Consider the following 23,233-nt stretch of genomic DNA (forward strand, 5'->3'; position numbering starts at 1 on the left):
GTAGTAAGAGTAATTAAGTGCATATGCTTCTTCAGCAGCGTGACATAGTTTACACAGCACTGGTGTATTTATTTTCCCTTAAGGACCTCACACACAAACCCTCCAGGCAATGGCTATGTCACTATGCAACCCCCATCCTGCAAACCAGAATGTATCAACGGTGGTGCAATGAGTCCGCATCGCATTATACCTTCTTTGTGCCCTCTTTGCATTAAAGCTCACTCACTGTGATTATTATTCAGCCTGACAGCGGCCTTGTGTCGATGTGGGTGGACTGGCTGGGTTGATGTGTACACGGCATACTAATGAACACGGACAAGTCACTCCAATGTGATGCTTTGCTTTATCCGACAAACCTAAATCTGTGGAATGACAGAATTCATGTGAGCTAAGAGTTAAAGCTGCATGAGACTTGGAGCCAGTCTGATTAATATTCAGGGACGCATTTAACAATCCCCTCTGACACGGCCCGTGCCACAGTAAGTCAAAATTAAAAGGCAAGACTTTCTACCTGTTTTTCATGGTGATGCTGGGGTGCTGTATCTTGACATTGCAGGCCATTAAGGATCAAACAATTTCTGGAAAGGCCTGCAAATGAGGCTCTCCGGCTACCTGTCTAATTAAAAGCTAAAAGGAGTTGTGCTATCTGGTGGAGACGCTTGTAGGAGGTCCTGAGGGAGACGTAACTTTGCAGTTGACCAGATGTGTCTGCTGCTTTCATCCCCATCTCTTCTAGTGGACCGATGCCGCATAGTGCCTCGCAGCATAAATAGCAGATCTGAGGCACGGCGTCCAGGGACACAGGGGGAGATGCAACAAAAGAAACACATGCCTCGCAGATATCAGTCCAGCATATGAGCTCACACTTTAGCTCGGTTTTAATTGTGTCTTTCGTGGCTTCAAAAGAGCCGTGATTGATGGAACTGCTTTGATCTTCCTCAGGATTTAACTAAATTGACATGTTCTGCAGTGGAAGAACATTGGGTTTGTTTTTGGTATGATACCTATTCTCTTAGGGTTAGCACAGGCCCTGTAACTGCTTTAGCTGACAGAGACATATTTTTCAAAATCTTACTTCCAAATTTATATTTGTACCAGTAAGATACATCTTTGAATTGTTAACCAATGTATGGATTGGTAGTGGTTAGAGGGAAGTTGATGGGTATGCAAAAATTCAACAGGCCTCTGCACAATCCAGCAAAACTGCAGCGCTAAAACAGGCATTCCACCACACACTCGAGGGCACCATTCAAATATTATTCACATCAGAGGGAACAATATAAAAAAAAACTACCCAGTAGTAACGCTACTGCAGATGTAAAAAACAAAAGCAGTTCACTTACCAAAGCTGCTGTTCACTTAAAGACAAAGTCCATCCTCCTTTCTTTGTTAACAAAGAGTTTAATACCGCGGTTACATCGGTTCAGTTCCAGCCAGAAGTCCTTCTCGATTCGTGGATGCCAGTGAAGACAGTCGAGCCTCCCCAGTTGTATTTCTTGAATAGGTTTTAATGCGTTTGAGGGCTGAAAATGTCCACTCGACAGAGGCAGCAGATATTGGGATTGTCACCGGCAAACATGCCAAAACGCAAAAAACGTAATGTCACGTAAATACATCTTACATATATTTAAACTTTTTACTCTTACTACTACAAAGTTCTGCTAGCTAGTTTCACAACTAATCAAGCCACACGTTAATGCTGACGTATTTGTAGGCCAGCTAGAATACTCTGACATGTCAAAGAATACGCCAACATGTCAAACTAAAGATCTGATTGGTTGAACACTATCACAATCAACAATATCGTCCCCATTTACTTAAACTGCAAATGGATTCACTTGTAATTCTGAAGGCCTCCGGGCAGATTCTTTTACTTAGAGACACCATAGTGGTGAATTCTGATTGGATAAAAGCTCTACTTAAAGCAAGCTGCACTGGAAGCAGTGCTGCAGGCTGGAATCAGAGCAACAGAGGAAGACAGTAGCTATGCAATGAGAAAATAAGCTAATGGGAAAAATTATTACATTATTAAATAGCTGTAACTTTGTGATTCTGTCTAGGCCAGCAGAGAAGGCCTTGCTGGCCCTGACGGCCCACCACTGCTGCATACACATAAACTATCCGTCCTCAAAAAGTTAATGAATTCCCAAGTCCTCTACACAACAGTATACAAACCAGGAGGCAACCTCCGCTTCTGAAAAGTGAAGCCAATGCTGATGTGCCTTAAACCTGCATTATTGCTAGAGGCCAGCTAGGGGTGACTCCTACGGTTTTTTGTATGATTTATTACCTCAGTAAACATTGTAAACATGAGTTTATGGTCTCAATCTCTAGTTTCAAGTCTTCTTCAACACAGCATGATGTTCATTTAGTAAGTTATGGTCCATTTAGAGTCAGATAGACCATAAAGCAGGGTATGCTTTAGGGCGGGGCTACCTTGTGATTGACAGGTCGCTACCACAGCGTGGTCTGGTCTGGGTGTTGTCCGTGTTTCTGTCTTTTAACCGTCAGTGTGTTTTCAAGAAAGAAAAACATACTTTTCAGCATTTATTCAAACATTTCCTACAAGTTGAAGAGTGAGCTGCAGACACTTTATCTAATTTTAATTAGGAGAGCAGATCATAAAAGATAACACGTGTGAGTCAAATCAAGCTCCTTATGCATTGTTGTGTAATGAACAGTATTTCATTGACATGAACAATCTTTAGTCTGACAGCGGAGCTACAATAATAACAGAGTTGTATGAAGAAACTTCAAAAATAGATAAAATACGTTCTGCACATGATATTTGATGACAAGAAGCAAAACCAGATCACCAGACTCACTCTATAAACATAGAATAGATAAAGCAATCATGTAGTGGGGCAAGGGAGATTATATAGTTGAACTGAAAGACAAGATAACAGGTCCATGCATTTCATGAAAGAATCCTGTAAATCCATTTTTTTTCTCTAAAAAAAAAAAGAAATATATATATATATATATATATATAGATAGATATGAGGCCAGATGTTATAAAGTGTACTGCAGAAGAGTTCATTTGTTTGTTGACTTCCTCCAAACCCTCCACAGCTCCACAGGGACGAGTCAAACATGGCTGCTGGGTCTCCATGTGGCAGAACCACAGATGTTTAGATGAGATCGCTTCGGAAGTTCATCAACACTTAATGACTGCACGAATAATTAAAAGCAGCCCCGTGAAGCCAGGAATCCTCCTGCTGATAGAGACACCTGAGCAGTTTCACTACTCGCGTTTAGTGTCACTTAAGGTACAATTAATGAGGGCAAGAGGTGGTGAGGCAGCAGAGCCCGACGTTTACGCTGCATTTGACACCAAGCGCTGCCCGGGGAAGAATAAAAGTACACAGTAACAAAGTGTATGCAGGGATATTTTATGTTAAAGTGGTGGGTTAGGCTTTAAATGGGATTCTGCCACATCTGCCGCTGCGTCACCTGGGACAACAGCTGGACAAACCTGCTCACCTCTTGCTGTAGGACTTGGACATTTGGGTGAATTCGGTTTCTCCTCTGTTGGACACGACATACATGTAGTATTTTATTTCAAGATTTCCTTTAAACATAAAATCAAGGTCCTACTACTTCATTTGCAGAAATGTCGAGTTGAAGAGTGACGGCTGTGCGGGAGAGGCTGGAGGAGGCGTCGGAGCGGTTACTGCCTGAAGGTGGGACCAAGGACAAACACATGAAGACTTTGTGGAACCGAGTTCAGGTCCTTGAAAACCAGAACAGGTGAAAAAAACTGAGACTGGTGGATTTGAAAGAGAAAAGAACATTGAGAGATTTGTCAATGAGCACGGAGGCTGAAGTGCTGGGACTCATTATTGCTGAATTGAAATGAGCTGACCCCTGTGGTGGCTACAGAGAAATTTGGGCAAATTAAGGTTTTATTTTGTTTCCTTTTCTACCTCTTTCTAAATGTAGTTGTACTCAGGGAACTGCTGTATTAGGACAGCAGGGCTCTCAATTTTTCCTCGTTGGTATGTTGTTGGGTTTTTTGGTATATCGTTCTGTTATGTGTTCAGAAAACAGGAAGATATTTGGAAAGAGCAAGTGATCACTCAAACATTTACAGTACACAGAGCAATGCACAAAGCAGGTGACACATTGAGCGAATGTAAGGTATGTGGTAATAACGAGTATAGCAAGCGAGAAAGTCCACTAATGGCTGGTGGAAGTAGTGGTGGATGAGTCAAACAATGTTCATGTTCTGTGTGAAATCAGAAGTAAACATGAATTAACTTCGTACTTGTTATGTCACATTGTTAACCTTGTTACATATTGTTGCGTAAGAAAGTCAGCCATGTTCGGTTGTTGTTTATTGATGATTTATTTTTCTAACTTAACCAAGTAGTTTTGTTGCCTAAACCCAACCAATCGTTTCACAGTGTTAACCATGTGGCAGCATGTGTTTCTGCAAGCGTGATGCGAAGCTGATATGAAACATATTGATGAAACCGGTATTTGGTTAATAAATATTGACATTTTTTAATGGCAAAACAGTGTTATTAATAAGTATTTTCTTCATCCAGGAAACCCATATGAAGGGTGGTTCATTTAAAACAGGTGCGGTGGGCCATCTTTTTCATAGTTCCTTTTTAAGTAAACATAATGGGCAGATTATAATAAATGAGAACATCAATTTTGTTCTCTTGAAAGAAAATATAGATACAAAATGAATTATTGTGTGCATTGATAATGAGGGAAAACCACATTTCTTTCTGGGAGACACAGAGGATTACATTATTGGAGTAGGTGACTTCAACACAGTTATCAATCCAAATATAAATCATACAGAGCTCCTTCACTGACTCAGGGGAGAGAAACACTGCACTGCTGTTCAGTAGAGATGTGGGGCTAACAGACATTTGGATGCTAGACATTTGGATGCTAACCAAGCCAACCAAGAGGGAATATACTTTTTTCTCCCACTGTCATAAAACATATTCCAGTTTAGACTTATATCTTAATAGTAACCTCCCTGATAGATAATTGTATTAAAACAGTAGTTTAATATCTATCACAGATCATGCACCAGTAGACCTCCTTATTAATGCACATTTGGATACTGAGTGGAGAATGAATACAACATTAATGCTAGAGTCATCCTTGAGAAAAACATTGAAGGACGATTTGAAATGTGGCAGTACGGAGACAATTAGTTTGGGAAGCTTCAAAAGCATCTGTGCGGGGTAAATTTATAGCACAGGCAGCTATAAAGAAAAGAGAGCATCTAAGTATGAAGGAACGAGAAAAAGAACTTAAGGATAAGGAACTAAAACTGTCCAAACACTTTTTTCATGGGCAATTTGCAGGAGCTCTGCAAGCTCAAATGTCAGTTACACAAGATATGAAATAAAAAAGGCAGAATAACAGGTTTGTTAGGAAGGGGGAGAAAAAACAGAGAAACTACTTGCTCGACGACTGAGAGAGAAAACGTTTTCCAATATGATACCAGTGATGAAACAGGCGGATGGACACATTTTTTTGGCAAACAACACAAATAAAGTACAATGAAAAGTTCTACACATCTTCAATATCTACTAATGCATCACTAGGGAGATGGAACAGTTTCTTTTAAACTTAGATGTACCCAAGCTGCAGCCTGAAGAAGCGGAGGTTCGGGAGTTGCCCATAACAGAAGCTGGAAAAAGGAAAGCAATTCCCTCAATGAAAAATGGGAAACCACCTTGTTTTTGATGGACTCCCAGTAGAGGACAATAAAGAGTTTATAGATATCCTTGCCCCAGTATTGCAAAAGGTTTATCAGAACATGTTTAGGAAAGGATCTACAGTACAGCCCCAACTTAAAGCTTTCATTTGAATGCACGATGCTACAATGCTCAATCTCAATTGCAACTTTCTGACCAAAATCTTTGCCATCCGACTTCTGGGGGTAATACCAAGGTTCAACTCCAACCAAGTGAGTTTATGAAGAATAGATCCTTAACTGAAAATGTTAGATTGTTGTTGAAGTTAAAATGACTGTGAGGAACCTTTAACACAAAATGAACACTGTTGCCTCACTATGATCTACATAAGTAAACAAGACCATCTTCGATTTCTTCAGATTGGCTATGACTATATAGTTCTTCTTAATGGGATTCCATACAAATTGGACAAAATATTGCAGGTTCACCAGAAACTCCAACTGCTGAGACTCTAGTGGGGTCTCCGGTGATGACCAACCCCTTGTGGACTGACCCAGGTCTGGCTTCACTGCTCCTTCACACCGACACCACACTGCTGGAGGCTCAGGCCACATTGCCAGGCCCACTGGAAGAAAGGGAGGCATAGGAGAACCAACCAGGACGTCGCAAGGCCGATTGTCAGACCCTGCTGCAGTAAAATGGTCTTCTAAAGGGACTCTGGTGCTCAGAAACACTACCACTATTGTGCCAAAATACACACAATATGAAAGTTTCTTGTAGTAGGTTTAATGTGGTTGAGCCAGAAAAAAAAACAATCCAATAACAGCTTGGTTTGGAGAAAGCCTTTGATAAGATGGAATGGTGATTCTTATTCTCCACCATATGTCACTCTGGCTTACATTCTGAGTTAACTGGGTAAAAATATCATATAAAGAACCAAAGGCTGCAATGATGACAAATGGATTGGCGTCAGCCTTTTTAACCTCTCCAAAAGGACACGCCGGGGGTGTTCATTAAGTCCATTACTGTTCATTATTTTCTAAGAGATGCCGTGAGTTGCCATTTAGGCACACCCTGACATTAGAGGAGTCAAGGGAGGGGATGAAGAACATAACGTTTTGGCGACTGTGGCTCAGTGGTAGAGCAGGGTTGTGTTTCAATCAGAGGATCGGCGGTTCGATCTCCGGCTCCGCTAGCCCATGTCGATGTGTTCTTGGGCAAGACACTTAACCCCAAATTGCTCCCGTAGCTGTGCCTATGGCGTGTGCATGTTGGTTAGTCCTGATGGGCAGGTGGTACTTTGCATGGTAGCCCTGTCATCAGTGTATGAATGGGTGTGAATGGGTGAAGGATGACATGTAGCGTTTAAGCGCTTTGAGTGGTCGGAAGACGAGAAAAGCGCCTTTATGCAGATGATGCTCTACAGAGATATCGGACCTCCTGGCATCCCGACCAATTCTGATGGACACCAATATACTTTTTAAAGCTATCGGGTTGTAACATTAGTTTGACTACACACAAAGAAATGTCTCCCATTTACAGTGAAAAAGTTCAACTTTAAGAGGGTAAATGTTAAGTTCCATCTAAAAACAAAGGTGGACATGCACATTTGTTCAGAAGAGGAGGATTAAAGATGTTTAATGTTTTTAAAGGAACACTCCAACATTTTGGGAGGTGCTCTCATTTGCTCCTTCATCCCCCTCAACATCTAACTCAAAAAGTTCTTTCTAAAAGAGTTTTTTTCTCCGAATGTTTCCTTCCCCCGCCTGCCTGATTATTTGTACGCCTGGCAACAGCCGTGGCTAGCATCATGTGTTTTTTAGTCAATATGCTAATTATGAAAACTAAACACAAATGTCTAATAGAATGAATTCATGTCATTCTGGACAGACATGGATGTAAACTGTAACTTGACTGGTTGGTGGTGGTATACAACCCCAAGGTGGTCATTCTAGTGTTTTAGCTGCGATAGCCCTAATGTGCAGTACTTTAGACTTTTTACTTTCTCAAATGGACAGAAAAAAAGTATTTTATTATTTGTTTTGATTGCTCATGATTTATGAGTGCATTTAGATCAGAAATCCACCATTACCTTTTTGTCTTTGGAATATAAATGGTTTCTGAAAAATCTATATGGAGAGGATTGTAATTTGTCACTTAATCCATCACAGCGACCATATTGTCTGGTTTTATATTCTCGTCTGTCTCGTCTGATTGTTGCCTGGTGCTGCAGGGCAGACTCCACACAGATGTAACACGCTGTGCACTGAGACTCATACATTATGAGTCTCTTGGTGGTTTAAAACTGAATGGCAAATCAATTGACCCGCAGGAACTGAAGATCATTTCAAAGGTATGCAAATCCCATTACATCACATGTAAAATGAATCTCACATTCGCACCGAGTCACACTTCTCCCACACGTTGAAAGCAACACTTGATGTTGCGTTGCCCTCATCAGGATGGATAAACAAGGAGATCTCCTTCTAATTGGATAGCGGTCGGGGCCTGCCTTCCATACATCTTGGAAATAGAAGCCTGCCAAAGCACAAAGTAATTAAAACCAAAATAAAACATGATGGTCTTCTAAAAGCCATGCCTTTAATGAACAAAAAGACTAATTAATTGCACTGTGTCAAGGAGCGCACTCGCACTGCATTATAGATGAGCTGTGAGGGGTGGAAGGCTCACAGAGTAATAGGAGTTATATGGGCTATGGAACAATTAAAACAGGCACAGACACTGCGTCATATCACAGTGCAGGCTTCTCTCTACTGGCACGGCATGAGGAAGGTCCAGTCTTTATACAGAGAAAGGCAAATTCACTTAACATTTGATGATTTACTAATCACCTTAATTAATCAAGTGATACATATATTTTCATACTACCAGAACTCTGAATTTGCTTTATTTTGACTAAATGTCTGGGGAAGAAAAACTATTTTTTCTAAAGTAATAATCAGAAACCAATATGAATAATTTCATCCGCACTCAGTCGGGATGTTCCCACGGGAAGATGCTCCACTCTCTCTTCGGTTGTTTGTCATTCATGAGTATGTCCTATCTCTTTCCTGAGTGATGCAGGGGATCATTTAGAACTCCAGTAATACATTTTCATTTGGCCGGTGCTTCTGGACAAAAGTACAGTAATCAAGCAACAATGGTGTCAAGAGCTCAGGTCCATCTTTGCCACTGTGTGTTTGCTGTGAGTCTCACATCTTTCATGAGTTGTTTTTTCATTTAGTTTTATTAAAGATCACCAGATTGATTTTTAACGGCAGTGTGATTAACTAAAGAACAGGTATGGATCACACAACAGCTCAGAGACACCAGACCAACACAGAGACCGGGTTACTCAGAACCTGTGCAACAAGTACTTTGTGCTAAATTGAGGAATTACAGATGATGTTTATGGATACCATACTTAGTACTAGCTAAACCATCTTTGCATGTTTACTAATAATTAATGGGAAGGTTCGGGATTGGGTGGTGGTGCCAAAAACTAATTTCTCCTCCGTGGCCCCCTACAGTGATGATAGCCCTAGTTCTATAAAGAAGTCAATCTGTCTGTGGGCATGGGCTTCACCACCAATGGTAGACATGTAAAAGAGGGCTGGAGTACCTTCGGGAGAGTTGGGACTCATGAGCTCAGTATTTAAACAATCCTGACCTTATGTTAAAGCCCGGCTCAAAGAGTGCAACATCAGTCATCAGCTGACGATCAACATCCTGAAAGACAAAGAAGAGCCAGCAAACAGGACACCTAGTGGAAGGGAGAGGTCGTCACCGGGAATACTGACAGCTCTGGCATATATTTATCGCCAACTACATACAGATTTAAAATATACAGATGATATATATACAGCCCACCAACACATCGCCACACAGCATCTCCGAAGCATGACGAAGCATTTAAGGGTGAGAAGGGTAGAAGGCCAGAGAGATTACACAGTAATATGGTATAAAACGAGATTAAAAAGCATGGTTTCTTTGGAGAGCGAGTTCATGCAGGGAGAGTGGTGCATAATTCATAACACAAATGACCAGCTTTCAAAAAGCACAGAGCTGAACTACCATGAGCGCTAAACCAAAGTATTATCCAAAAGGCTCCTCTTACCAACCAACTCGTCCACAGACGCACAGCACAGAGAGTCAACCAAGCTACAACAAAGCTCACACCACCCAAGGCATGAGCTGTAGCGCTTATGTTCCCAGAGGTAACAGGATAAGCTACCAACTGGCATGTCACCGCACAAACACAACAAACTCCAGTTCACCACATCCCTCCATCATGACTTGTTTACCATGAGAACCTCCTGCACACTGTGCAGCAGTAGTCTTCAGGTTCGGGTAACTGGGTCCAAATACCAGGACACCCCTACAGGCTGTGCCGAGCTCTCATTACTGGGTCCAGAAACATCTAGAGCAGGGGTCTCAAACTCCATTTGGCTCGGGGCCACTGCTGGTATTGTCATCTCATAGGAGGGCCACTTCAACGTTCAAGTACTATAAGAAAGCGCAATATTTTGGAAAATTTACATTTTTAATTTTACAATACTAACATATTTTCGCCATTCTTAACAAAAAAATGCACCCAGCAGTTTCTCTACATTTTGGTTCAAATATTTGTTCCTTACTTATTGAAACATTGCACTTGAACCAACAATTGCAATCTCTGAATACATTTGTACTTTAATCTATTTCTTGCCAGACACCTGCAGCGCTTCTGCTCACACAGCTGAGCCACATTTGTCCTGATCAAGGTCACAATAGAAACCATGAGTACAGCTTCAAGATGGGCATCACTAAGCCTGGACCTGTTTATTGAGTACAGCTTCTGGAAAATATCCTTGGCTGTGGTGCGACCGTGCATTGGACACAAACTCAGCAATTCTTCTGTCACTTCGAATTGATCATTAACGCCCCTGATGAAAATGGCTAGCTGGGCATTGTCGGTTTTGTCTGCGCTTTCGTCAAGCGCCACGGAGTATGCAGTGAAACCTCTGGCTTTGTCGCGTAACATGTATGTCACTCGATAGCTCATTAACCCGCTCTGCCACTGTGTTCGCCTATAGAGAGATATTGCTGAACAAGCTCTTCTTTTCTGGACACAGAATATCAGCGACATGCAACATGCAATCCTTCAGAAACTGCCCTTCGGTGAACGGCTTTCCTGCTTTGGAGATTAACTCACTCACCACATAACTTGCCTGAACGGCAGCATCACAATCCTTGGCCTTCTGGAAAAGACTTTGCTGAGACGTTTGTCCTTTCTGGAGCTGCGTGACTCGTTTGTTCCTCCACGTCTCCCTGGTACACTGTTCTCCGTGTTTAGTCGAGTAATGACGCTTGAGATTATATTACTTTAAAACAGCGACTTTTTCCTTGCATATCAGGCAAGTAGCATGTCCATTAAACTCCACAAAAAAATATTGCAATGTCCATCTATCTTGAAACTGTCTGTGTCCATCATCCTCTTTCCTTTGCGGTTTGGAAAGAGACATATTTGTTGTTTGCAGCCAAACAACTGATAAAGCCGCGCGTAACCTGGTTCTCTTCTTATCCAAAACTGACCGGTCATGTGCGGTCACCTTTGACCTTTGCGTCAAACAAAATATTTTTTTTAAAGTTTCGTTTTTATTTCAATTGTATATTAAGAGGTAGTTTAAATTAATATGAAACAACTAGAACAAATAATTAAATAAAAAAATATTTTGTGGGCCGGATAATATGATATGATATTTTTGGCATTATGTAGCGGGCCGTAGGGAGGGGGGAGAGGGGCCGGAAATGGCCTGGGGGCCGGCAGTTTGAGACCCCTGATCTAGAGCATGACCATGATCACAAAAAAGGGAATATATAACAGTCAACATAACATGCCGTTATCAGGAAACACCAAAAACTATTGTTTCCCTCAGTAAAGCCAGGAGCAAACGCTTCAAGCCTAAGACCAACAGCATCCAACCTAAATCTGGCACCCAATAAGCAGCGCTCCAATAACTCCTCCGAAGAAGTCCTCCACAGAAGCCATAACAGAGGAAACAAACTTTGACTGCCTCTTCCAACCTTTAAACTTTTTGTTGCTGTTTTAATGTATTTGAAGAAGTCTTTTGTTCCACCACGAGTCAGAGGTAGAGCAGGTCGCCCTTCAATCAGTGGATCAGCGGTTCGATCCATGGTTCCTCAAGTCCATGTCGATGTATCCTTGGTCAAGGCACTTAACCCCAAATTGTGTGTAAATGTTGGTGTGAATGGTTAGTCCTGATGGGCAGGTGATAGCTTGCATGGTAGCCTCTGCCATCAGTGTATGAATGGGTGTCAATGGGCGAATGGCATGTAGTGTTAAAGCGCTTTGAGTGGTCGGTAGAAAGGTGCTCTACAAGTACAAGTCCAGTTACCATTTACCACCGTGTCCAGGGACTACAGATAAGTCTTTTTTTTATACATATGTATTTATTAAGAAGCTAAACTAAAAACAGCCTTTACATTTCTATCGTTATCATATTTGCATTATGAGATCGCAGACTAACACAATCAGTAGCCTGTTATTGAACCGACTGGATATTTACAGACTTTGCTATAACAGGTCCACGTGGAGGCACACACCTCAAAGACACACACATGTTGGAACAGCCAAGCAACCTATTACACAACGGTTTTGTAGTCTTTCCAGCGGTTCTCCGCACAACTTCGCCGCTCATGTCTGATTGGCTGCTTTTGGAGGAAGAGGGCCGGCAGTGGGAGGAGCTAGCTGGCCAGGATGTGTGTTCTTAAGAGAGCAGCACTTTGCCGGGGCATCGCTCCCAGCTACCATTCAGCACTTCCTGCTGATAAGAAGCTGTTTATACGTCGAGCTTTCCCCTCCACACTCCACACTGAAAAAACCCCGGCACACAGCAACCAGAGAGGGAAATTGCTTCTACTTCTTGAGTCAGCAGTGTTTACGCAGCAAACACCATTTCCATATATTAACACCGCTGATTGTAGCACTACCACACTTCCTGCCGCACATGTTTGTCTGGCTTTTGAAATGAAAATATCAAATAACACATTTGACCGTGTTTGAATGGGAATAGATAAGCACGGTGTCCTTTGAGTCGGCCGGATATGAACAAGCTTTTGAACCTTCCGTCATCGCGCCGCGCTGACATGGTGATGCTCCACGGATCCAGCCGTGCTGTGATGGCTTCACAGCGGGGGTTCCTCCACTCACCATACATCAGTGGGGAAGAGCTCAGAGGCTGTTCTTCAAAGGGGAGTGAACGGGTCACGGAGGGCCTTTGACGGGCCGATGATCCCCCTCGCCCATGCTGGGAGAGGTCATTTGTCCACTGAATGGGATCAAATAACAGTCTGGGATAAGTCATTGAACATATGAGCTTAATGTGGCATGATGAAGCTGTTTGTATTCTCTCAGAGAACTTTCTTTCTGGAGTTGAATAGTTGAATACAGTTTGCAGTCTACACCATCAGAAGTACTGCAGCATACGATTTGACATTTACATTCAGCTGTTGAGATGCTGCTTGGTGAATACATATGTCAGTGATTTTAGAGTTATACAGACAAAGGAAACATCCAGATCCTGCCAGAATGCCCAGCTAGAAATGCTGGAATAAGAATTGCATGGTTACCCCATCAGACCGCTGCTCTATTAGACATAAGTGAGCATATGATTTCCTGGAGTGCAAATTGTGTGAACACGACGCTGGAAATGAGCTCTTTTTCCAAAACCTATAAACCAGATATGATCAAGTGCTCTCAGTGATGAGCGCAAATAGCTCAATAATGGAAGATGAACAAAAAACCCACAGTCATTGCTGCGCTGGGAACAAAACGCTGCCCGCAGAGCTTTCTAATCCTTAATGCGATGCAGTGCTGATGCAAAGATTGCACCGCCTTCCCTTCCAATGCACCCCGGCAGCACGGCACTGCATTTTCATTTCATGTTCAGCTGAGCGGAGGTGAGAGTGTTCAAGGAGTGTTAGCGCCCTATCACACGCCCACCGGAGCGTATTAGGACGCACGGCTTCACCGCACAGCTCTGCTCCGGGCTTCTCACAAACATACACACACCTGAGTTTACCGTACGCAATCATGTGGACGTGGAAAGGGAAAAGCACCACAGTGAGAGTTAATGTTCTTTAAAACATCTGTAAAAAAAAAAAGCCTTTTATATATCGTCTCAAAGAGTCATTGTTAGGTTGTCTTTCTTTGCAACAAAGAGCACATCACCGACGTGAAACAGCAACAATGGCCGGGCCTCTTCCTTACTCACATAACGGTGTGAATGCATGACCACATTCTGGGTGGTTAACAAAGGGCTCTGCACTGCTGCAGCACCTTTTAAGGAGACTTGTGCTTGTCCATATTGAGAGCTTGAGCGTCTCAACAATGCACGTCCTGGAGGATTTCGTGGGAAGCGGTGTTTGGCTCGCTGATAAGCAAGACGAGGAGGGCTTCTTATTTTAGGAGGCAAAGCGACGCAATAATCCACTTGTGACACGTAGAACTGAAGACGTGAATGTGACGTCTGTGTGTGGAAACGTTCTTGTGCTTCTTTGGGTCTCAATTGAGCAAAGGACGAAAGCATATAAATCGTAGGGTAACGTTTTCTGCATCGCCGTCATTCGACAGAGGCAGGCAAAAGACACCTTTTTAAAAGAAATTGAGACGCACCAAGAGATCTCTGAAGGAAGGAGTTGATCTTTTGGTACGCAAATAAAGTGCAAATCACTTTCCATTGGTGCACCAGACTTTACTGTGGTATGTTAGAGCCATGATGGAGGTCATCCAATAAAGTCCATTGATGTGTAAATCTTCACACAGAGCTGTGCAGTACATACATGCACACAGCTGCAATAGCCCTTACACGATCCCATGGGGCCAACACGTTTCCAATAGAAGGCTATTACACTGTCAGCGAGCAGTAAGTAGTCTGGGGAAATTTACACAGTCACCTTTAGGCACACCTACCGTTTCATCAGAGTCTTTCTGTTCTTCCCACTGAGACAAACTCATGACACAGCGTCATTGACTTTCAATGTACTGTATGTAATTAGCATGACCCTGTGTCACGGAAGCCTATTACAGTCCTGACTTTGTTTAATCAGAAACAAATGGTCGTAGCCGTCTGTGGACACCCAGAGCTCCACGTTAGTACATTAGTCACAATGTAGAATTCAGATTTCATTAGTCTGGATGTAAAATGAAAGTGCATTAAGCCTGGGTTCTTGGCCATAATAGCCTGTACATTATCAAAAGTCACATGTTTATTCACTATAATGCAAAATAAATAAAAACAAACTAAACTCCTGTCAATAGAAAGCTGCTATTTGTTTTGTGTCTCTTTGTGATCATCTAACTTCACGCCTGCAGATCCATAAACTCTTTTCCAAAACAATGCTACATTGATCCTAAAGTTATGAAGCTCAGAATTTAAAATCTAATAGCACAAAAACTAAACTAACTAAATACTGTTTTCTGTAAAATAGTTACTACTTGTAGTCTTTATAAATCACTTCATGGGACTCCGGTGCACATGACTCCACCTCATGCATTTTCCCACAGTTCTCATCTTCTGTTTTCATGCAAACACAGACCTGTGAGGCCCCTCTCTTCACTATAAATATTTGTAGGAATTATCAGACATGCACACGTGCATTTGAGTATTTAGTAAGCCAACAATGATACACAATGTGATGCTACTAGTCATCCGTTTCCTGGTAACTCTTCCCTCCTTCATGGTTGTCAGGATTTGATGTTCCAAAAGTCAATGTTACTTAAGGAAGTTCAGGTACATTCTGCTGATCTAGGCTTATTCTTCTGGGGATTCCTGTGGGATCTTTCTGCTTCCATTGTGGTCATTGTGCATTAATCACACTGTGGTGATGTCACTAAGTTCTAAAGATTCTAATTCGCAGCCTGATGCCTCAATTAGACCAAAAGTCATTTTTAAATGATATGTATTCAACCGTTCCTCTCAAAATATGCTCACTATTCCAAACCTTCTGGGGGAGAAATATTTAGATCAAAGTTACTGGAAAAATCAACAGACCATAATGCTATGATTGCATTGTTAGGTGTGACTCCAGCCACAGCACCACCCTGTTCCCTAGAGGCAGCCTTAGCAGCCTTTGTCAGCCGGACGCATCACTTTGTAGTTTTACCTCCCAATACCATCCTATAATATTACTGGGATTTGGGCTTTCCTGTCCTCCAATGATCATCACAGCGGTCTCTGCCGTCGTTGCAGTCCAATGCTGCTTTGTCCATCCACCTATCTACGCCCTGGGGGGTGGATCTCTGACTGGCAGCCAATCATAGAGCTCTATCCCTATGGGTCTATCTAATCCACATGGTCAACACCAAAGCCTGTATCAAATAAAGCCTCCACAGTTTGATTAACTTGTGTTGTGTTTCCTGATTGAAATATCATTTACACAGGGTTATTTGGACTGTTATGCATTACTCGCATCGCTGCCAAATATGACGTAGCTACAGCCTCTGAATGGTGATTGGCTGCTTTTGTGATAGTAAACTAAACATCTGTTGGTGGAACAAAACTAGACGGGGCTCTTTCACTTTTTGTCTGATATTTAATGATGTTTTTACAGCCACTGAAATTGTGACTTATCATGGTAGGAACCAGCACAGGTGTTACTGACAACATTAAAAGCAGCTCTGTTCTATTCAAGTGTCCCAGTTAGCTATGACAGCGAACGCCAGCATGAACAACAGCAGGACCCTGAAACTGAAGCAGCTAAATAGAATTCAGTCGTCATTCATTTGATTATTTGCGGGCTAAAAAGGATGAGCCTTACTTCTAGCACACAGCAAACCTCCTCTATGTCTGTGTACAATCAAAGTGAAGGTACAGATTTCACCTAATTGACAAACAACTTGTGTAACTCAGTGCTGCAGCTGTTTCCGTCCAGGAAGTAATTACTTAGGATTGAAAATAGAGTGGAGATGAATGGATGGGATATGCAACTACAAAAGTCAGTGGACCAGATGGGAATCAGAAGAATGAAATCAGGGCCAAGATAGAAAGCAGGAAAAAACACCCTCTACTTAGCAGCACTCCCATTCAAACTCAGTCCAGACCTCTTTGGAGCATCTGCAGAGCTTACAGATATGACTCCCAATCCCTCCAATGATACACTTTGATCCTGGGACACCGAAATCCTTTTTGTGCCTTAACAAGATAATTAAACATTCCTGACACCCTAGAGTAGGAACAGTGCTTTCCATTTTGGTAAGCGCCACAGCAGGGGGTAAAGGAGAAAGCTCCTTGCTCAGCTGCAATATAGGATAAGAGATGCAATATCCCCCAAATGAGGTCCTCAACCCCGCATCTGGATTCCACGGTAATCTCTTTCTGCTGCTCGCTTGATGTTGGTGCACAGAGGAGAGAGGAAGAGTAGAGTGCGAGAGAGAGAGAGAGAGAGAGAGAGAGAGAGAGAGAGAGAGAGAGAGAGAGAGAGAGAGAGAGAGACGGAATGACAGACAAGGTCTCCAATTGTATGGCTTGTTTCGATTGGAGGTGCAAAGGCCATGTTGCATTCAGAATCATTTGAATTAAACACAATTGCAGTGACCTCGATAAAGCTGCTAGGACGTTGAAAGGCGGTTGGGGTCAATCGTGCAATAGGTTCTTTTATTTCCGTTAAAAGGGAAACGGATTCCTTTACAGCATCACTATTCACTGCAGCCCATCCACAACTGTGTAATCCTGTTAGGCACAAAGCACCCAAACAGCCCATCATTTCGAGAAACAGGTTTTTATATTTTAGGTTAAGGGGTGGTTTGCATGCACCCTCCATGCTGGATTACTAATTGATCTTGTTTTACATTGCAAATGAGTCATTCATATTAGTGTTGGCTCTGGCTCAAAGGGAGGGTGCAGTGGTCTTATCCAGCCGCTGCAGGATTTGATTAGCATTGCACAGAGAGTGAGTCTTGGCAGCATCCGACATAACCATGCAAATGTGAATGAATAGCTAATGTATCATGGGGAGGATGTTTGTTCCTCTCATGTTGGGGATTTCCGAGGGGAATGCGTTTCCACGACGGCAAACACTGCCGGTCCTGATCTCTTCTATTTCAGGAAGAAGAAAATACACCTCTCAAGCAGTGTGTAGCAGTGCAATACAAGTGCAAAATGTGTGGCGTTTCAGTGTCTGAGCTGATAGTTTGTGCTGAGAATCACTCGCCCGGTGAGTCAATCGTGTGCGCGGCATCGGCCTCGGCACGAGGGAGGAAATACAGAGGAAGGTGCGTTTGTTTTTTTTTCATTTGCTTTTGCTGCATCATTATGACAATGCCCCAGGCCTCCGGGGCGCTTTTCCCAGATGCGCATCGTTGTTTTTCTGCGGGACGAGATGTGCCGCGCTGTCGTGCCAGGTCGGTGTCTGGTTGCGCTCAAGCCCCGCCGTCACCAGTCGTGGTGAGCCAGCGGGGCCTCCGGCGCCGGGGATCTTACAGGTCACGTGATGCGTAAATAGAAGCCTTGTGTGCACCTCGTTATGCTATCATGAGCCTGGACAGAACTCAAGGTGCTGAGAGGCTATTGAGCCCCTCTGGCTGCCAGTCATCCACGGTTGCTGACAGCGGGCACATCCAATTGCATTGCTCTCATTGCATCGCATTCAATTTCAGATCCTGCCGCCTCAAGTGAATGAAGCGCCATTGATAACATTTAAGTCTTTCACCTGCGTTAAAGGATAATGCCAGTTGATTTTTTGTCAACAAATCTCTTTCAAAGACACAAACCAACACTTTTGTTGTCTCTCTCCAAGCCCATTCGAGTGCGCTGAAGATGTACATTATTACATTTTTCAAAAAGATCTCCTAAAACATCCGATGCTTTATTGAAACTATGTTCAGCAGATGTTTACACATTCAAGGTTGTGACGTATGTGGGAGTGTGTGGGATTGAGTCAATGGTTACCAAGGAACGTTGACGTGTTTCCTTATATTTCTTTGATAGAGATGTGGTTCTATGAAAGGATACATCACAAAGACGAGTTGCATTCTTTGATTTTTTGGGAACTACACTTGTTCACTTTCTTAGTTGGAGGAGATTGATGCCACCGTAATGGCGATCCACTAAATATAGAGCTACAGCCAGCAGCAGGCTCTACAGTTTAGCACACAGGCTGGTGTGTTTGTTGGCCTTCAGACCGAGTGTAACTCACACGGATTCCTGCCTTTGTAGGAAAATTGCTTACATTCACTAACATTGATTAATAGGTTCTTCTCCACAGGAAGAAATGGACTCTTGCTAACTGACAGACACCCCCTGGTATTAATACAACCAAAGGATAAAACTGGTTCAAGGATAACAATAACACTTGTTCAACTACTTTATGCCTTTATGCTGTTCCCAGAGGATGGCAGTAATCCGCTGCCGGTAACGGTGACGTCCACATTATGTTTTCATGTCACACCAGGAACCAAGCAGCCAGCTCTTTCTGCTGACGCTCCCCAAGGACAAGACCTGTTTGTAGCACAAGATTGAGACGTACTGATAATGACTGCTGGGGCTCGGGTCCCGTCTTTAATAAGGGAATTTGGATGAGGCCCCCCCGCCTTTGCATTCATGTCAGGAACATCTCCCCAGTTCTTATGGTTTGGCAATTGCATTATGTGTTGCTTGTGAACTCCCTCTGGCATTGTTACAAGGCAGAATCTCACGGCCCAATGCTCGCAGAACCGCAACTTGTCTTCCTGTTGCACATAAAATTTGGCAGGAAAAGATTAGGCTTTGGACATTAGCACCGTCATAAGCATAGTCAGTGACAGGCTGTTGTTATTTACCACTGCACAGAGACAGGTGAATGGTTTCCGCTTAGTACGGGGAACTCTCAAAGCACATCGCAGGGAGGAGGGAACCACTGTGGAGGATTTCCCAATGCTAAAATCAATCACGTGCACCAGTCTGGGAATTCACTGTTCATATCAGTACCTTCCATGCTAACTGACTGGAAGAGACTCCTGGTTATGAACTGTTCATTTATTTCTTAAATACTTATATACGACTACGGTGCACTAAGTAATGCATACTTTATACTTCCTACCTGTGAATATGGAGTGATACAGTGAGCCAATTCCCCCTCAGAGAAGCTGCAGCCAGGCAGCCATTTCTGTCAGAGCATCACATCAATTCAGTACCACAACCAAAGAGACATGGCTTATTGAGAGTCAGCACTGGCGGCTGTCTCTATTCACCTGTAACATGACCCTAGTCATACTCTACTTGCATTTGGGTTTTGTACACTCATGTTGATTAACTGTATGTATTTAACTATTGTACATATTGTGTTATTTTCCATCAATTCACTTTTGTTTGAATGTTGAGCAATGCACATCGGCCCTTTGGAAATGAAACTAACTCTGAAGTGTTGTATCTACCTGTTTTTTTTCTTTTTAAAGCACTTACAGACAGTGGAATTACTGGCTTTTTTTTTGGGCGAATGAACATCTGGTTAACAGTACACAGCTGCTTCCCTGAGACCTATGAGTCCCAAGCACTGCATAAAGCAGGTAGCGTTACACTACCCCTTTCCCCTTACACTTAGTGGTATGATCCACTGTTAATGAGAAAATATTGATCAGTGCAGCTTCAAAGCCGCTGTAATCTATATTTATTTTTTATAATAACAGTGTACCTACAAAGAATTATGACTTAAATCTGCAGCTCCCGTCGGCTTTAGTGAGTCTTATATTGAGTGTCAGCTCATTCTTTATCTGTCCAGCTGCAACTTTATTGTTTCAGTTCCCTCTCACTTCTCTCCTATTGAGGCTTTTGGCTGCAGGAGACAGCTGCTTTCTGTAAATAAAAAAAAAGAAAAGCTCCAATATTCCACCGTGCACTACCTGCTCAACAGCAAACAGCCGACTAGCAGTTGAACACAGTGGAGCATTTAGCAGCTAAAGAGGCGGATATCTCCCACACAGCTTAGTAGGGAGCTTAATAAACAACTATTTACTGGTTTTGCAGCTTTCTGGAGAACCGGGTCTCTTTTATATTAGCCTTTGGTCCTAGCTGGCTTATCTTAGCTTCCATCTCGGCTGTGCTCCATTAATAGTATTACTCTGGATGCATTTTTGAGTACTTTTTCTTTCACTGCTGATACAAACATTCCCAGTTTGAGAAAGCAGGACAGCGTTGGCCTGGGGCCCTCGAATCTTAAAATCCATCCCTGAAAAACACACCCAGGTTGGGTTTACTCAGTACTTAGTACACTTAGCAGAGGTTTTTTACATTTTTAAATAAGCTAACTTTGACAAAATCTGCTTGCTTTGATAACCACTGCAGTCATAAAGCAGAATATGAATTGTATTAGCAGAGGTATTTTGCAGGTGGTAATGTCATTAGTGTTTTAAGTTAGTATCAAGAACACACAAGGAACAGCAAGTCACGCAAGTAATACTGGCTGAAACATCGCTGAAATACACTAAGCAGGCGTATTAATTAGCTTTGAGAGAACCACTGCGGTTACAAAACAGAGCATATATTTAATGTGTTATTTTCTAATTCGGTTGTAGAGATGTATGAAGAACACACAGACAAACAAACAGATTTTTAGTGTTATTGTGAGATGAGCAGAAATGGACTTTTTGTAGCAAATCAACTGGTGTGTCCCAGTGTTTATTATATCTGTCAATCCAAAATCCAACTAGCTATGAAGTGACTCAGGAGCATTTTGAAGTACATCTTCTAAGAACGAGTTTCTTTTCTGTGCTCTAAAGAGAGAGAATATGCCAGCACACAGCCTCGGCTGACAACACAATACATCGCATTAACTCTGCAGATGACTTCATGCACAGCTCGAGCTCGATGCATGCTTTTTCACATCCATTTGACTTGCAAATCATCGTGGTGGGAGGAATGGAATGTGATCTGATCCCTTACCTCGCGCACTCACGGAATCCCAGAACAAGCAAGCTTTTTCCCAAGTGAAACTGAGAACCTGCGAGTGTTACATGGAGGCGATATGACTCGTCTGAGAACACGTTTTTCGCTGGAATAATGAACCCTCCAGCACTGTGGCAGGCCCTTTGTGCCAAAACATGATAAAATGATGTCGATAAATGAATATGTAAGTGATGTTGAAACACTGGAGGCTGCATACCAAAGTGCGCTTGGACTAGCTAGTTTACAAGTAAACTTAGTTTATCTTTTTAAGGGGTGAAGTAGGTTTAGCGGATATATTAGGCCTTCATTAAAAATGCAATCCGGTTCATTACTCCTGGTTTCAGTTAGCTCCCGTCAGTGTGGCTCATTTAATCATCCCTTTTACATTGATGATTAAAGTCTCAGAAATAAGCCTCTGTTTTCATCAGGGCAGGATTAAAGCCGGCGACAGGTCATTTAACAAGCCTTTACATGTATTCGAAGACATCTTCAGAATCCTCACAGACTTTGATATCTGGCCTACCGCCACTGGTGTAGTTTGAAACTGTTCATTTCTTCTTTGCCATATGGCAAAAATGGAAATGATTGCTGTTTACTCTGAGAACTTTCTTACACATGAACTAGAAATCGATAAAAAACGAATGTGTGGTGAGAATGTGAGCACTTCACACATACTTAGGACAAAGTTCTGAAAGAATATGACAGAAAGTGGACATAAAGAAACGAGATCAGTCTATTCATTCCCTTTTATCTTTATATATGCATGTTATCTCAGCAATACGTCTGACTTATCAATATCTCACTTTAAGAAAAATGAAAAAGGCACCTATAAAAATGTACAGCCATAATCACTCAACATGTTATACTACGACAGTCTTTGGCGGTAAAACATGTGGCACCGTTTATACACTCAGCAGGTAAAGAAACTGATGATTATTTATTTAGGAAAGATATAGTTTATATGGAAAACAAAAAATCACAATGATTAGATGTGCGTCTCCTTCACAATGACTGACTGAGTGCACCTACTGATGCTGTGTGATGCTTTACATGGCAAACAAGTATCTCTCTACTCTGCTGTATTCATGAGAACACACTGGCTGCATGTGGGGGCTTTTGACGGGACCCCTATTCATTAGAATGAAAAATGATTATTAAAAAAAAGCACTTAATAACAAAAACAATGATATTAAGTGATTCGGAACAAATTGGTTGACAAAGGGATGAAGAGAATGATATATAAATCACCTGTAAGATATTAGAGAACGTATACCTCTCCCCAGTTTTTGTTGCTGTGAGCGAATGTGTGCCCGGACAGATGGATGGACCAACAGACCAGCATTGCCATCTTAAAGGACTAGCTTAAAAAGGTATTTTTTATCCTCCCTAAGCTGTGTCTTACATGGCTCTCTGAGTCCGGCTCTCAGTACTTTTGCAGCTTTCGAACTCGGTCAGTGTGGTTTGGAGTTCAGTGTGTACTTCCAGAGAACAGCCTTACTTTGCTCTTTACTTTAGTGCTCAGGGTTTTGGGTTCGGGTCAGCTGTCTCGGCGCTGTGCTCAGTCGCTCCTGATGTAAAACCAACAATTCCTGCTGCTGTTGTTTCAAATTAAAAGCTTTTGTTGTGATGACGTTACAGGAAATG

This window comes from Pholis gunnellus (assembly GCF_910591455.1).
Source record: "Pholis gunnellus genome assembly, chromosome: 24".
Lineage (NCBI taxonomy): Eukaryota > Metazoa > Chordata > Actinopteri > Perciformes > Pholidae > Pholis > Pholis gunnellus.